General features: G+C 30.9%; 3 long non-coding RNA genes across 3 annotated transcripts; all 3 read right to left on the bottom strand.

Moving 5' to 3' along the window:
* Positions 1-213: 213 nt before the first annotated feature.
* On the bottom strand, positions 214-1,976 carry LOC135212285 (uncharacterized). Its single transcript, XR_010313842.1, has 5 exons — positions 1,880-1,976; positions 1,198-1,239; positions 848-877; positions 560-592; positions 214-341 (listed from the first exon to the last, which is right to left on the bottom strand). It is a non-coding gene; the product is annotated as an uncharacterized LOC135212285 (long non-coding RNA).
* A 5,708-nt stretch (positions 1,977-7,684) lies between these two features.
* LOC135212284 (uncharacterized) lies at positions 7,685-9,537 on the bottom strand. Its single transcript, XR_010313841.1, has 6 exons — positions 9,458-9,537; positions 9,178-9,204; positions 8,843-8,875; positions 8,532-8,567; positions 8,011-8,043; positions 7,685-7,822 (listed from the first exon to the last, which is right to left on the bottom strand). It is a non-coding gene; the product is annotated as an uncharacterized LOC135212284 (long non-coding RNA).
* A 5,106-nt stretch (positions 9,538-14,643) lies between these two features.
* Positions 14,644-16,512, bottom strand: LOC135212283 (uncharacterized). The gene is made up of 4 exons (XR_010313840.1): positions 16,468-16,512; positions 15,321-15,350; positions 15,035-15,067; positions 14,644-14,816 (listed from the first exon to the last, which is right to left on the bottom strand). It is a non-coding gene; the product is annotated as an uncharacterized LOC135212283 (long non-coding RNA).
* Between the last annotated feature and the right edge of the window lie 558 nt (positions 16,513-17,070).

Here is a 17,070-nt window from a genome sequence, read left to right as displayed (position 1 = left end):
TTCAACTTAAATCTTCGTTTCATAGGACAAAGTTTCTCTTTATTTTCAGTTTATAATAGAAAGCAGTTCTTGTTGTCACATTATTTTCTGGAATCAATCTTACATTTCTAGTTGCTCTCCAGTTGGAATATACACTACTCACAGAAAAAGGATAATAATAATTATAATAATTTTTTGCTTTTATTTTCATATGTTGGTTTAAAATTTGGAGGCAAAAATACAGGTCCTTTGGAAACCCTAAACAAATTTCTAATTAATCTTTAATCTTCATTTCAGGAAACAATTTGTCTATATTCACTTGAATGGTGTTTTGCTTTCCATCATTAACAGGAGGTGGTCACCTGAAAAACAAATGAAGTAATTGCTAAATCAAAAGCGTTATTAATTTGTATGTAAATATAAACATATGATCATCACTCGAAGGTTAATCCATCACAACAGTATCAACAAATGAAAGCCTTCAATATTCTAGAAGTCATTGATTGGACCATTAATTCTGCAGTGGAAGTATATCTGGACTGACAGAAATAAAAATCAGAAATATCTCTTTGGGACTTACGAATTGATTCACGGCATCCGATAATGGCTTCAGCTGCATGAAAATATAACAAGATATGATTCAGAGATATAGGACTTGGGTTCATCACTGTACGAAAAATCATGATGACTGAAATTAACAACACTTGAAACAAAATTTAATTCACCATTTTTGTTATTTCATTTCCTTAAAAGTGGACTTGTGTTTATCCATTCAAAATTTCTCAGAGATTTTTTAATACGTTATTTAAATGCATATTGTAAGTCAATCTAATTTTGATACTATTTTGGATAAATAATATTTACTCACAGGTGCACAGAGGCCAGCATTTACGACAAGCTGTGGACGGAAATAATAATAATAATAATAATAATAATAATAATAATAATAATAATAATAATAATAATAATAATAATAATAATAAAAAGAGGAGAACAGAATTTGGGATGTTTACCTGTTCAGTGCTCTGTTTGCTTAACCAGGCAATTCTGTACTTGATGACTGAACTGAGGGTGGTTTCAGAATAGGTGTACAAAAAATGGACTTGGGTAACTCATCCATTAATGTTAGATTAATTATTAGGAAATAATAGTATCATTCTGATACTATTATCGTTATAATTCGTGTAGCCAAAATATGAAAATAAAAAAAATACTTACATCACTTAATAGTGAGCCGAAGATTTTAGTCTCTGGAAGAACCTGAAGTCAAAAGATTTTAGTTGAAAACAAGAAAAAATTCTATATACTTTTTTATTATTCTAAATTATATGACTGATTATCCTTGCGAATTATTAGAGGGCAATGAAGATAATTATTATTGAATGGTCCCTCAGAAATGTTGGATTTTTTTCATAGCATTCAATATGTCATATGTAAATCAATCCAGGAGATTGTTAGTCTAAAAGTAAAGACTTATAATTATTCGTTTTAAAAATACTCTAAAAATCGACGTAATATTTCTCATTGTATTTACTTCAACATTTTAAGTGACAATAAAGTGCCCTGCTTTCAACATTAAAGCAAAATATGATATAGAGATTTCCCTAATAAAATTTATCATTTCCCAAATTTTTATCAGATCGCTGGCATTAATTCTATGACAGAAAATATATTTCAGTGGTTACTATATACAATGGTTAACCCATGCTAGCTCATATACCTTTTTAATATTATTAGCTCTTCAAAATAAGGGATATTGAAATATGGGTATCAGATAAATAATCCTACAATGAGAAAACAAAAGATATATATATATATATATATATATATATATATATAATATATATATATATATATATATATATATATATATATATATATCTATATATAAAGAACATACTTGGTTGGGAACAGCTGCAGCAACAAAATATACGAAGCAGAGAAATAAGATAACTCGCATCATCTTGATTGAAAATTTGGTTGATGCTTCTGCAAGACTGGAACGAAATATTCAAAGACATTTTAAACTGTTGTTATAATAAAGATTTTTAAGATACATTTAAAGGATATGATTTGGTTATTGTTTTCAATGAATAGGTAACTTAATCTTTATTGTAACTATTTTGAAGAATATTTAGAAAAGTGTCTTTCGATAAATTCTGAAAAAAACTGATATGAAAATTTTGATTTAAATCATAATTTAAAAAAATATCTACGAACGTACTTTAACTACTGCTTCTGATAATAAAAATAAGAAATTTCGAACATTTTCTAAATTCAAGTAAAATACTTTTAGCGTAAGTTGAGATATTCTTAAGATATTTTCACAAATAAAACTTAACGTACAAATGTTTTGACTGTAAAGAAAATAAAACTTAGATCAAAAGTTAGAGGGCCACTTTCAATAGCTAGAAACCTTTAAGAAATTAATTTCTATAGGTTATACTTTGAATTCTTACTGATATCTGTTTACTTAATGTATAGAAAATGTTCCGCAAAAATTAGAACTATATATGACGAAAGCTAAAATGCAAGAAGAGTATCTACTAATTTTCAGTTTTTGAAAATGATCAGATTCAATGGAGGAACTTACTCAAAAGAAGTCTTTCTCTTCTGATGAGATCGACGTACCTTCCCGTTATATATCCTGAGTTCCAAGTGTGGGCGAACACGCAGCACAGGTGTGTACGTTCTGAAACAAAGGTTAAATTGATTTATGGTTTGGGTGAAGGCCAAGGTGAGTCTCTCTCTCTCTCTCTCTCTCTCTCTCTCTCTCTCTCTCTCTCTCTTCTCTCTCTCTCTCTCTCTCTCTCTGTTACATTTTTCTATCTGTGTGCGTGTCCGTCTCTACTATATAGGTACAAAAACATAAATTAACTTCGCTTCCCTAAAGAATGGCAAACTTTATAGCATGATATTCTTCATTCCAGTCGACAATAGTTACTTTAACAAAGGAAATTCCCACCTTGATCACATTGCTGTGAAATATTGGATATCAGATTCAGTAGGATTGAGAATTTACGAAAATGATGAACTAGTCTAAAAAATATCAAAATTAAACACTCATACTACTGTAGATTTACTTTCTCAAATTGTAGTATATCATAACAATTAATAATGAAAACATTGATCGTCTATTTATCATCATATCTCGGAGTTATTGTGATCATAATTTAGAGGATTCGACAACATTCGATTCCTAAAATACACAAATAACAAAAAAGACTTTTTTAGTGTAAAATGCTATTTTAAAAAGGTTATTCATTTTAAATTTACACGTTTGTTAGAACCACTATATTCAATGTACCAAATAAATAAAAAAACAAACATAAACTAAAGTTCTATCAAAGTTCCCCTTTAAATTTAATATAATAATTGTTCATTTGTTATCTTATAAAGCTGTCAATACTATTCTTATCCACTACTATATGAGGCATACATGTAACAACAATTTATGTATATGCATCCAAATAAACTACATAAATATTTCTCTTTTTATAAACTCCTAAGGAAATTTAATTTTAAAGTGGTCGTCTACATATATTGATTCCGTATTCGGAATCCAAACAGACCATGAATAAATTCTGAGTTGTATCAGACACAATTCTTTTCCTAAAGTCTTTGATTAAAATTTTCTGGAAAATCACAATTGATTTCACATCAGAATGACAAATAAAGCATATCCAAGGGTACATAAAAACTACTACTAATCATCTCCAGCCAGTAACGTTAATTGCGAAAAAACCGTGTTACAGAGGCCCTGAATCTCATAGTAGTTTAAAAATAGTATGCTAAAGTCTCTCCTCATCATTAACCTTTTCCATCTTGATTTCGCTAAGTTCGGAACTATTGCCATTTTTTTTTCCTTTTTTTAAATTTTAGATTATTGCCACTTTCTCAATGATCAGCAAAAAACAGTCGTACCTCTTTAATAATAATAATAATAATAATAATAATAATAATAATAATAAATAATAATAATAATATGTGGCGCCGTGGCAAAGTGGGTTAGGCCGTCAATTGACTGGCTAAGCAACATTGGGGCTGGTCAGTCGTTGGATGGGTGACCGCTCTCGTCGGCGTTGATTCCTTGAGAATGGATCTTTACCATAATTTTCTCAGTCTACTCTGCTGCAAATGAGTACCTATTCCTGATGGGGTAGGGTCCAGCTATGGGTTAAATAGCAAAACACAGCAATGATGGAATTAAATAAAGAATTAAACGACAACGACGTAAATGGAACCTCTGGCAACAGAGGAGCTTCTTCCGGCAGCCAGGTATTCAACCCAATTGAAGGGGAAGACGGTCAGGTACTTGGAGGTCGTCAACCAGAGGAAGAAATGGACGAGAGAAGAAAATAAGGAAATATGGGATAATAATAATAATAATAATAATAATAATAATAATAATAATAATAATAATAATAATAATACTAATAATAATAATAATAAAATAATAATAATGCTTAGAAAAACTCCTAGCGAAGCTGATGAACGATATTAGATTTTTTTTTCTTTTAGTTTTTCAACTTTTATGTTATATGATTTTTTTTTATAGTTGTGAATCTCAAAAACAGCAATAATAATAATAATAATAATAATAATAATAATAATAATAATAATAATAATAATAATAATAATAATAATAATAATAATAATAATAATAATGTCACAAATATTTTTCTAATCTTCTCAGAAAAGAAAAAGCAGGGCTGGAAAAATATACCGTACACATTTTCTTTAGAAATTTGCATAACTGGGAAGGAATTAACTAATATTATGTAAAATGGATAGCGTTTTCCCTTAACTGCATTCATATAGAATAAAAACAAATAGAATGTTTAAAAACTGCATTAAGATTTTAGATATAACGAAATTAACCACGATTTTTATCCAAGAGTTTAGAGGTTTCAATAAATTCGCATTAGTCTTCAAAGTGTTGGTTTAAAGGAATGTTGTGATACTATCTGGTTTGTTATATAAACATTTAACGACAGGAGGTTCTCTACCTAAGCTATCATAATCCTAAATAAGTGATAACACGATATACATATATATATATATATATATATATATATATATATATATATATATATATATATATATATATATATATATATATATATATATATATAATGCCGCACAATGATTCCGGCTTTCTTCATTTATATTATCTGCTTGAATCTTGCTTGCATATATGTAGTATATCTTATTGAGACGCTGACTTCGCAGTGTTTTCCTTACGTGATTCACCGAAAATAACAAGAGATTCCGTATCACATCCATTTTCGTCAGCGAGTCAGCTAATGATCGGGATATCAGATGTGCTTCTCAATACCAAGGTCTTTGTGGTCAAGATAATATAGCGAGAAGAAATAAGTCTGTCTTTTTTTCTTTGGTGAAAGAATTGGTTAGACTTGTCTTTATTTTAGCCTATGTACGATCATGAAGAATTACTTTTACATACACACACACATTCTATATAATGAGTGTATGTATGATATTTATAATGTTTTCACTAGACGTTGGATTGCTTTAACTTTCAACAGCTGTATACAAGAAAACATTCTGCAAAAGATCTTCAACAGTCCAGATATTATAGCGTCATGAATATTAGTGTTTATATGGTAGGAAATAAGACCGAAAGACCAGCTTCCTAAGACTGTGTAACTCCAAAGTGTATATGAGGTTTTCTGACATTAATTTAGAGAGAGAGAGAGAGAGAGAGAGAGAGAGAGAGAGAGAGAGAAGGGTGCGGTAGGACTACATAGGACATAGGTTCCCAAATTTCGAAAAGCCCAATATGTGTATATAACAGGAATATATAGATATATTAAATATCAGTAGGTACCAGTCTTAAAAATATCGTATTTCTTTAACATCCCAATTACTGCATCAAAAATCAAGGTCTTCCTTCAATATCCAGATAGAGATTCCATCTAAAACAACAACAATTAATGATGGTACCAAAGTCTATCTTTCGTGAAATTTCCTTTATAATCCATATATAATTTTTCCGGTGATAATATTAAGTATAACGAAATCATGAATTCAGGTTCAAACATGGAACACGGTTATGGCATAATCAGTCGCTATTTGTCAAAAAAGTTTTTGTTTTTGGTAGTTGTAAAGCCAGATAACTCATGATCAATCAATTTGTCAAGAGCCCCACATTTTGTCGATTTCTTTAAGAAATAAACCATGGTAAAACTGTCATCTTCCAAAGAAACAAATAATCAGGTAAGAAGGCAAACTTTATTAATTCATTAAACATTTAACGTAAGTTTATATTTGGCAAATTGGCAGACCATACCAGAATTAATTCTTAATGATAAAAGGATTGTCCTCCTTTATCTAAACGGTACATTGAGATGGCTACCCTTCTATATTTTAAGAGTGAACGTTTGGTGTTATTAAATCATAATTCTCATATTATTGAGGGTTTGTTCAAGGTGCCTTTGAAAACTGGCTGAGACCAGTTACTTGGGGTGTTGACAAAGAGTGTGAATTCATGTGTACTTGTACGAACTATGTCCATTGTTAATGGCTTGGTTTAGCAAAGAACTAGGGAGACAGCTACGGGAGAAAAGGCAGAATGCTGAGATAGCTCTGCGAAAGTTATATTTGTTAAAGTGTGTGACGTTCTAGGCTGCAATGGGTGAGTTATTATGATTTAGCCAAAGGGATGGCTTGTTTTGATATCTTGTAAAGGTGTTCTATTTCATTTAATCTTTTGACTTTGTCTTTACGATTGTGTGTGCTCATTTGTGTGTTATCCTGTCTTTTAAACAGGCGGTTCTAGTGAGGGGGCCAGTGTCCTAGTGAGGGGACTGAGTGTCCTAGTGGAGGGAACTATAATATTTTGGAGAAGAGATAATTGGTGTGACTAATTACTGATAAAGACATTTAAATACCGGGGGGTTGTCTGTGAGACTTGAACTATTATCATTCCATTAATGATCCTGTAAGAACCTGAATTATTCAACTAGTACTTTGCTTTGAATGACGTATATATTTTGGTTGCTCCGACTCTTATTTGATGACCTGATGGAATGGTAGAGAGAGAGAGAGAGAGAGAGAGAGAGAGAGAGAGAGAGAGAGAGAGAGAGCGGAGGGACTGAGTGTTATCAGTTCGGCTAATGCTCTGGCTAAACACATACCAAATATTAAAATAGCGGGGGCAAAGCCCTTCGCTGTTAATATATATATATATATATATATATATATATATATATATATATATATATATATATATATATATATATATATATATATATATATATCAAACTGTTTCAGTTATTAGAAAAAATATCCATTGAATACATTACTTCTAAAAATGTCATTGATAGTTATCTTGGGCATATCTTGTATATTTATGACAAATTAGTATTGTATTTTTATTTGGGTAATATTGTTATTTTTATAATATATAATTACCAATTAATATATAAAACTCAGATCCTTCATGATTTTGTATCAGGTTCATGTTACTCGATATTTTTACTATTATTTTTCAACCATAAAATTACCCATGTATTAATATCTATCAAATTATGAATTGAACAAGAAATGCGTGATTATAATTGAATAAGTACATATCCAGTTTCCAAGACTTGACGAGAAAAACATTTTTGAAAAAATATCTCATGTGATGCATTTTAAAATAATCTGCATTTGACATACGGAAAAATCAAAGAAATATGATGTTTAATCCATTTTATTGTAGTAAGAAGAAAAAAGAATCAAAGCCAAAGTACTGAATTACAATTAAATGTCAGCTGGTCGACTAGCAGATCTTACTCCTCCATTCATAAGTAGGACCTTACACTGGGCACTTGAATACCTGAGAGAAAAAAAATTAGTGTCATTATTAAACGAGTTTATATATGTGTGTGTGTGTGTGTGTGTGTGTGTGTGTGTGTGTATGCATGTATTATAATTTTATAAACCAAAATTCGGATATAATTTCATTCATAACATGTTTGTATCTATCTCCAGTGAAATTTAGTTAGGGAATGTTGAATTTCTTACCAGACTGGTCAGTGTAGTCTGAACTGGCTTTACCTGCAAAGGGAGAGGGTTTGTAGTTCATCGGTAAATTATGCATATGATTCATAATAGAAATGTGATAAATACATTCTTAGTTTATGAATGCATGTACTTTAACTCATATATATATTTTTTCAGCTGAGAGTAGACATAGCGTAAGAGATTAAGAAAAAAGTGAGCTCATTGTACATAAGTCATAACTTATTCATGAAAGTAAATCCCGAGTTAAAGTTTTAGTATAATTTTTAATCAAAGATATACTTTACGAATTATCTGAGTAAAGAAAAGTTATAAGGTATAATGTTCATAGCTAACTCCTTTTGCCTTTCCAGAATCAGGTAGAAGCTAAAAATTCACAAAACATAAAAAAAACAGTAGTAAAAACTAACTTAGCTTTCATCATAGAGCTTTTCTTTACAGTCTTTCAAAAATTTGTGCAAATGAAAATGAAATTGTTTTCTGATACTTAAATAGGTATAAAACATATGCAAGGTTTAACTTACGACAGTACTGCACACGATGGTGGTTATGTTGAACAGCTGTTAAAGAAACAATGATTTCCATTAGAACGTAATTAAAGACCAAATTACATTCTGAGACATATTTTCGTAGATGTCTCGAGATGCTGACTGTCATGGTATGAAATGTGACGTAATGACATTCATCCATAAATATTAATGTTAGCAATTACAGCAAATGTAAGAAAATCCATGTTTTAAGAAATAACAAGAAATTCATTAGACACCAATTGCATAAAACAGATTTCAGATAAGACGAAGACTTAATTTGGAGTTAAAAGTGGCAGTTTACTTACGCTAGTGAGAAATTTCTCCTTGCCTGCGTCAACCTGGAATAATATTTAGAATATTAATTATAATGCCAAGATGACCTTATCATAAAGAGAAATAATCAACAATGCATAGTTACAATATTCATTTATTTCTACTTTCTCAATCAATCAATATTCCCTATTCAAAGAGTATTGAAATCATAGATTTAAGAAGAATTGTATTTAACTCTTGCAATGATATTAAGTATTTAGATAAAGAAAATTGTAAATTCATGAGTTCATTGAACATAAGTGAAGTCTTACGATAGATATTGCAAAACCTTTAATGTGTAAAATAATAGGAATATTTCTTTGCTTACCTTAACGGGTAAGTTATCCGAAAATACCTGTTAGGAATGGGACACAAAAAGAGTTATCAGGAAAGTAAAAATTTAAAAAGTATTTATGTTCGTGTGATATATATATATATATATATATATATATATATATATATATATATATATATATATATATATATATATATATATATATATATATGTAAGTAACCTAGATCCGCAGAATTTTCCAAACAGATTTATTTTTGGTCGAATGACCAAATATTTCCAATAAAACTTAGCGTAAGAAGAAGTCTCCCTTTACCTGCATAGCCACAGCGAAGATGACCAAAGCAAAGAGAATAGACTTCATCGTGATATCAAGGCGTCTTCACAATTAATTCTGTAAAAATAACGGCAATTATAAATCGCAAAACAATAGCTTATATTAATGTTGAAAGTTTGCACTCATTACAGAATACAAAAAGGAACTTTTGACGTATTGTCAGAAGAATATAATTGTCTGTAAATGACGCAAATTTTTAGTTTTCTATTAAAAATACCAAAAGTAAGTTAAATGGGTAACGATTCTTTGCTCACCTCAGTGAACAATACTAGAAGCTTAACTTCGTAGACTGCCTGCTAACTGGGTCTTTTATACCACCAATGGCAAGTGTTCACTTCCGCCTACATCATATTTATGGCTTGATTAATGTCAGAACAAATTATAGGTCTTTATGCCGAGGATTTAAAGCAATATCAGATTTTGTGAAATCGCTATCCATTCTTTTACTACCTTTTCATTGTAAGAATAGTGAGACTATTCCAAAGGTATTTTGATTGTTGGGTATTGAAAAGAGGTTCAGAATCATGGTTCACGTTTATTACTATCTTTATATTTTGTTTATTTTGTGCCATTTCGTTCCTTTATTTAAACATCTATATAATTTTTTATGGCAAATTGTTTGCAACCGTTGTTTTTGTATGCTCTTTCATTCCTTTGAATTCTGTTTCAGGTTTATATGACATATATGTATATATATATATATATATATATATATATATATATATATATATATATATATATATATATATATATATATATATATATATATATATATATATATATATATATATATATATATATATATATATATATATATATATATATATATATATATATATATATATATATAAAGTATATATATATATATATATATATATATATATATATATATATATATAATATATATATATATACATATATATCACGACTTTGCCTTTCCGATAATGAGTGTAAATAAAACTAATGAAAATATTATTATAAAAAAATCTGTCTAAGGGACGAAATTCACAATACCGAAGTCACCAACATGTCCAGATCGCTGAGCAAAGTTCGAGTTATTCCTCTGAGAATCCTGTAACTCACCGAGTGCGGTTAATATCAAGGTACCCAAGGCCAGAGATGATAATTCACCAGCCGGATCAAAAGAACCGCCCTGTCATTAATCATTTTTGGGCTTCTTGACGCTTCTCCAGTTCGCCATTGCCAGTCAAAAATGGGAGCATTTAACGGCAAAAGCATTTATACGCTTCTTTCTGCTGTTGGACAAAGAGAGAAGGTCTGAATTCACATAACAATTTATTCGAGAACTTTGAACTACTCGCTTTGGCAAACACTGAAAGCTGTTATTGAACATTGATGACAAAGGTGATTTAAGGCAATTGTGAATTCACACGCATGACAAATAAATATGGGAGTATTCAAGTAATAAGTGCTAAAGTAACTAATGATAAACATAATCGCAAAACAATTTACCATATATGCAAGCATTCCAGGTACTTTATATTTTATGAAAAGGTATAGAATAATACGCATTCGCACATAAGATATTATTTTAGTCACCAATTTTCGACAGGAATTTAATAGATGCTCTCTTATACCTGATAAAATCTGTAATGACATCTTATTATCTTCTCGTGGATAAGAAAAATGACAGGGTCACCTGTTTTAATGAGTCCAGTTCCCTCAGTGAGTAAGCTGATGATCAGGAAAGCAGGTGTTCATTTGAAGTTCAAATTCAACCATGGAAAACGGTAACTTAATGATTGTGAGGATTTTCTCAGTATTTTAACACAGAAGGTATCGTCTAGTGCTATGCTTTGGTGGGCAAAAAGAAGTGCCAATGCTTGCTTGGTCTTTTACGAGATTTCAACTCGCGTATGTCGTATCATCATCCAGTAGGGCTTGCATATATATATAGCAGCCAGCAAGCACAGAGAGAATGAAAAATTAAAGGAATTAGAAAAAACCAGGATCTCATTCAGATGCCCAAACAAAGAAACTGGATGGAAATTAAAAATTCTTATTGATGACAGTGATTGGACTAATAGTGCACGTCATGATTAAGTTGTAAAATTATCAAATTAAACAATAAGTGAAAATATTGTTTCTCTTTATATCGAATAGACCCTTTGTTTAACGATTGCGTCGTCCCTAAGTAAATTCGAACAATAGTGTGATCTTCCTTAAACTCACGTAGATATAATTAAAGGTATTGTTCATGGAGATGCCAATGTTATTCTTGAAAGTAGCTTCCCAGCTCGCTATAAGAAAATTTGACCGATCTTAAAATAGACTCTGTAATCCACAACACAAAAGCTGATAATAATGTAATTCTAAATTAAGCTGACTACATATCACGTATGCAAGTCTTACTGGATGATTATACAACTTACAAAAAACTAATAAAAATCACCTTCATCAAGTCAAAAAAATTTAATAGCACAGTGAAAAAAAATCCTTCGAGATAAAACAAATCTACTATGTAAATTGTCAGTTATATTTCCTTCGCTACCTAACCTGTACGGATTAGTCAAACCGCACAAAGAAAATAATCCTATGCTGCCTATTATCAGTACTGTTGGCTCAATATCATATAAACTTTCGAAATACAGCACCAAGCTCTTGTCATCGTTACTTAGAACCATCTCCGATTCTCATATATATATAATTCTCTAGATTTAGTTGATAAGTAAAACAAAATCACTTTTTGCTCCACTGATAGATTCGTTAGTTTTGATGTTTGTTCTCTATCTCAGAGTTTCTTGGTAACGAACTAACCCATCATGAACTACCCCTACCTGTAAGTCATATTATTTCAATCACTAGTTTGTGCATTTGTGATTGTAACTTTATATGTAATGTGAATTTTATCAACAAATATTTGGTATGGCAATGGCCAACCATTTATCACCACTCCTCTCAAAATTGTACATGGAATTCTTTGAAAAACGCTATTTACCTAATATCATTTATATTGCTCTAATGTGGTACAGATATGTTGACGATATTTCAGCTGTTTTGCCTGCTGGTATTGGTGTAAATAATTTACTCTCTAAATTAAATGACTAGTACCATCGATTAAGTTTATTCTAGAATTCGAAAAAGACAATTGCCTCCCTTTTAGATGTTTTGACACACAGACACCCATTTCAATGCAATTTCGGTATTTATGGGAAACAAACAAACAACTTAACTCAAGTCTATTTTTATTCAGGCCACCATCCTAATATCAAAAACCAACTGTTTCCTCTATGTTTTTACGAGCATTGCGCATTGTCAGTCCCCAATATTTGGATCAAGAAATCGAATACATAAGGAAAATAGGGACAGATTTGTATCATCCTTTACATATATTAAACATTTGCTGCTATAAGTCCCAAAAAAAGTTTTGTAGTGAAAGTAACACAGAGAAAGAAACTTCTAAGAACATTCTTAGCTTGCCCTATTTCAGCGGTTTTGAAACCATAAAACCATCGTTAAAATCTTTTGATATCAATATTATTTCTTCCTATAATAACTCACTAAAAGGGATGCTAACAAAAAATGGACACAGGGAGAGCAACAGCATAATATATATAATTCTATGTTTGTACTGCCCCTCTTTTTCTATCAGCCAAACTAGCAAGGATTTAGACGTAAGAATTAAACGGTATAAATATTCCGTCAAAAGTGGGCAAACATCCGATGCAACATTCATTCGTTTTAGTGAAAACTCTCACAGGATAAATTGGACCGGTAGTTCGGTGATTGCTAAATCAGAAGATCTCTGAATCTGCCATTATACTACTTACTTCCCGTTATTATTTTAACCACAGCCTCAATTATGAATATTTTCTATATATCCGTATGTGTAACTTTTTTTTGGTATGTTCAATTTGCTAAAATTTTTATTGTTTACGAAATTGACATTTATAGAACTGTATTTTTATAGAATTATTTTGGTGGTCAGTCACCTCCCTGTATAATCTTTCAATTGTCTTGTCCCTGCCTCCGAGCAGCTGGACTTAATCCTTTGTAAACCTCTTAAATTGTACCCTTGTTTTGTGTAGGTCTCCTAATTCTTCAGCTGTGTTAGATTCCAGTTATACGTATTTCCCTTTATAATCCCTATCAGTCAATTATACGATATTTCTTTATAAAATTGCTTTCATATTTATATCAGTCTACTATGTAGAGAACGAGATATTGTAAGGCCTCGCAGCGGCACTCCATTGTTTCACTTTCCTTCGTAATTTTCTCTCTATTTATATCTTCATCACGTTCCATATTTTGGTGATCCAGTTATATATATATATATATATATATATATATATATATTATATATATATATATATATATATATATATACATATATATGTGTGTGTGTGTGTGTGAATGTGTGTGTGTGTGTGTTTTCATGTGTTCCTTACTTCCAATACAGCCGGCATTCAAATGGTACATTCCACATCCTCCTTTATAATCATCGTGTCTCTCTTATCCCCAACCTTTATTCGGACACACATTGTTATGTATCGTCAAAATGAAAGTTTTTTACTTATTTCGCAAATCCCTTCGTTTGTACTTTTTTATATATATCTAGGCCCCAGTTCACCATTTGAACAGTCAAATCCAATACCTCATGTGATTTACAATTGCAAGTAAGGCCTCATAAAAAGTTTGTTGCCTCATATAATTTGTATCTACTACTGAATTTGTTCTGTTTACAAATAACGTTCCTGATGCTAATGTAACTGAAATCACTTCAAAACGTTATCGATATGTTGCACGTGATTGTATTTCAACGAACTCTTTTGGAAATCTTACATTTATTTAGGTAACATCGACGGTATTTTTTCTACCGAATCCATATCATTTCCACAGAGAGGAAAATGATCAGAAAAATGATCATTTTTACCGTGAGTTTTTTATTGTAAATTAGAAGACAAAAGTGCAGGTGCTAATTCTTGAAAGCTAATCATATTGTATTTCAACTTAAATCTTCGTTTCATGGGACAAAGTTTCTCTTCATTTTCAGTTTATAAAAGAAAGCAGTTTTTGTTGTCACATTATTTTCTGGAATCAATATTACATTTCCAGTTGCTCTCCAGTTGCGCTTAAATACTACCGTAATATTTCCTCCCCTGGAATATATACTACTTACAGAAAAAGGATAATAATAATTAAGGTAATTTTTTGCTTTTATTTTCATATGTTGGTTTAAAATTTAGAGGCAAAAATACAGGTCCTTTGGAAACCCTAAACTATTTCTAATTAATCTTTAATCTTCATTTCAGGAAACAATTTGTCTATATTCACTTGAATGGTGTTTTGCTTTCCATCATTAACAGGAGGTGGTCACCTGAAAAACAAATGAAGTAATTGCTAAATCAAAAGCGTTATTAATTTGTATGTAAATATATACATTTGATCATCACTCGAAGATTAATCCATCACAACTGTATAAACAAATGAAAGCCCCGAATAATCTAGAAGTCATTGATTGGAACTTTAATTCTGAAGTAGAAGTATATCTGGACTGACAGAAATAAAAATCAGAAATATCTCTTTGGGACTTACGAATTGATTCACGGCATCCGATAATGGCTTCAGCTGCATGAAAATATAACAAGATATGATTCAGAGATATAGGACTTGGGTTCATCACTGTACGAGAAATCATGACGACTGAAATTAACAACACTTGATACAAAATTTAATTCACCATTTTTGTTATTTCAGTTCCTTAAAAGTGGACTTATGTTTATCCATTCAAAATTTCTCAGAGATTTTTTAATGTTATTTATATGCATATTGTAAGTCAGTCTAATTCTGATAATATTTTGGATAAATGATATTTACTCACAGGTGCACAGAGGCCAGCATTTACGACGAGCTGTGGACGGAAATAATAATAATAATAATAATAATAATAATATTAATATATGAAGGTAGGAGACCCTCTCTCAAACATGTTTTGTTAAAGATGATGGCAGCATCAGTGGAATTGATTTTATATATGATCTTTTCAATTCTTCTTATTATTCTCTTCTCATCAGGGCTGATATTTGCTAATAGCTGGCCGATGTTCATATCTCGGTGAAAGAAATGTTTTCTAAAAATAAGAATTTATTGTTATGATAACAAAGGTGGTTAACAAATCTTAGTCTAAGGGCGTAACGGAATTCCAACGTTTCCAACCGTATCATCGGTTCATTTTCAAGGAAAGGTGAGCTTGAACTGATTGGAATGGGGTCGTTCGGCGGTATTTATTGTGTCCCAGGTGCTCTGTCTGATGGGCGCTGCATTTTCATTGGCTGAACAGAGGATTAAGTCCCTGAGTCAAGGCGTCTTGCAGAGTGGAAGCTCGCACTGCTCTTCTCGTGCGGACGCTGGAGACTGGGAGCGTAGTATTGGGAAGGTCATTGCCGATAGACGGGGGCACCTGATTGGCCCGTTCGATCGGCTCTATGGTGCTGGCGGGCGGCGGCCCTTCGTGCACCGTCGGAGGAGTGAAGTCTCTTGGGTGGTGTTGAGGCTGGGTCTCTCCTTCCGATGTATAGGGCCTCCAAGAGGCGGAGGCGCGGTGGTCTGCTGCCTTATCGATAATTCTGATATTAGGAATAATGTCATTCCTAGTTATCCTGGTATTGTGGACGTTTTTGGCATGATTATGGATGGCGCCTTCCTGAGCGTGGCAGGATATCCTCTTCGAAAATCTTTAACAAAACAAATAATATTAATAATAATAATAATAATAATAATAATAATAAAAAGAAGAGGAGAACAGAATTTGGGATGTTTACCATTTTCAATGCTCTTTTTGCTTAACCATGAAATTCTGTACTTGATGACTGAACTGAGGGTGGTTTCAGAATAGGTGTACAAAAAAAAAACATGGACTTATGTAACTCACCCAATAATGTTAAATTATTTATTAGGAAATAATGGTATCATCCTGAAAGTATTATTCGTGTAACCAAAAGACGAAAATAAAAAATAAAAATACTCACATCACTCAAAAGTGAGCCGAAGATTTTAGTCTCTGGAAGAACCTGAAGTCAAAAGATTTTAGTTGAAAACAAGAAAAAATTCTATATACTTTTTTTTATTATTCTAAATAATATGACTGATTATTCTTGCGAATGATTAGAGGGCAATGAAGATAATTATGATTGAATGGTCCCTCAGAAATGTTGGATTTTTTTCATAGTATTCAACATGTCATATGTAAATCAATCCAGGAAATTGTAAGTCTAAAAGTAGAGACTTATAATTATTCCTTTTAAAAATACTCTAAAAATCGACGAAATATTTCTCACTGTATTTACTTCAACATTTTAAGTGACAATAAAGGGCTTTAATTTCAACATGATATATAGATTTCACTAATAAAATTTATAATTTCCCAAATTTTTATCAGATCCCTGGCATTAATTTTATGACAGAAAATATATTTCAATGGTTACTATATATAATGGTTAATCCATGCTAGTTGACATATCTTTTTAATATTATTAGCTCTTTTAAAATAAGTGATATTGAATTATGGGTATCAGATAAATAATCCTACAAAGTTACGTTAAATATATCTTAGTTTTACCAGACCACTGAGC

The sequence above is a fragment of the Macrobrachium nipponense genome, chromosome 40 (genome assembly GCF_015104395.2).
Source record: "Macrobrachium nipponense isolate FS-2020 chromosome 40, ASM1510439v2, whole genome shotgun sequence".
NCBI classification, from domain to species: domain Eukaryota; kingdom Metazoa; phylum Arthropoda; class Malacostraca; order Decapoda; family Palaemonidae; genus Macrobrachium; species Macrobrachium nipponense.
This window is presented reverse-complemented; position numbering and strand designations above follow the sequence as displayed.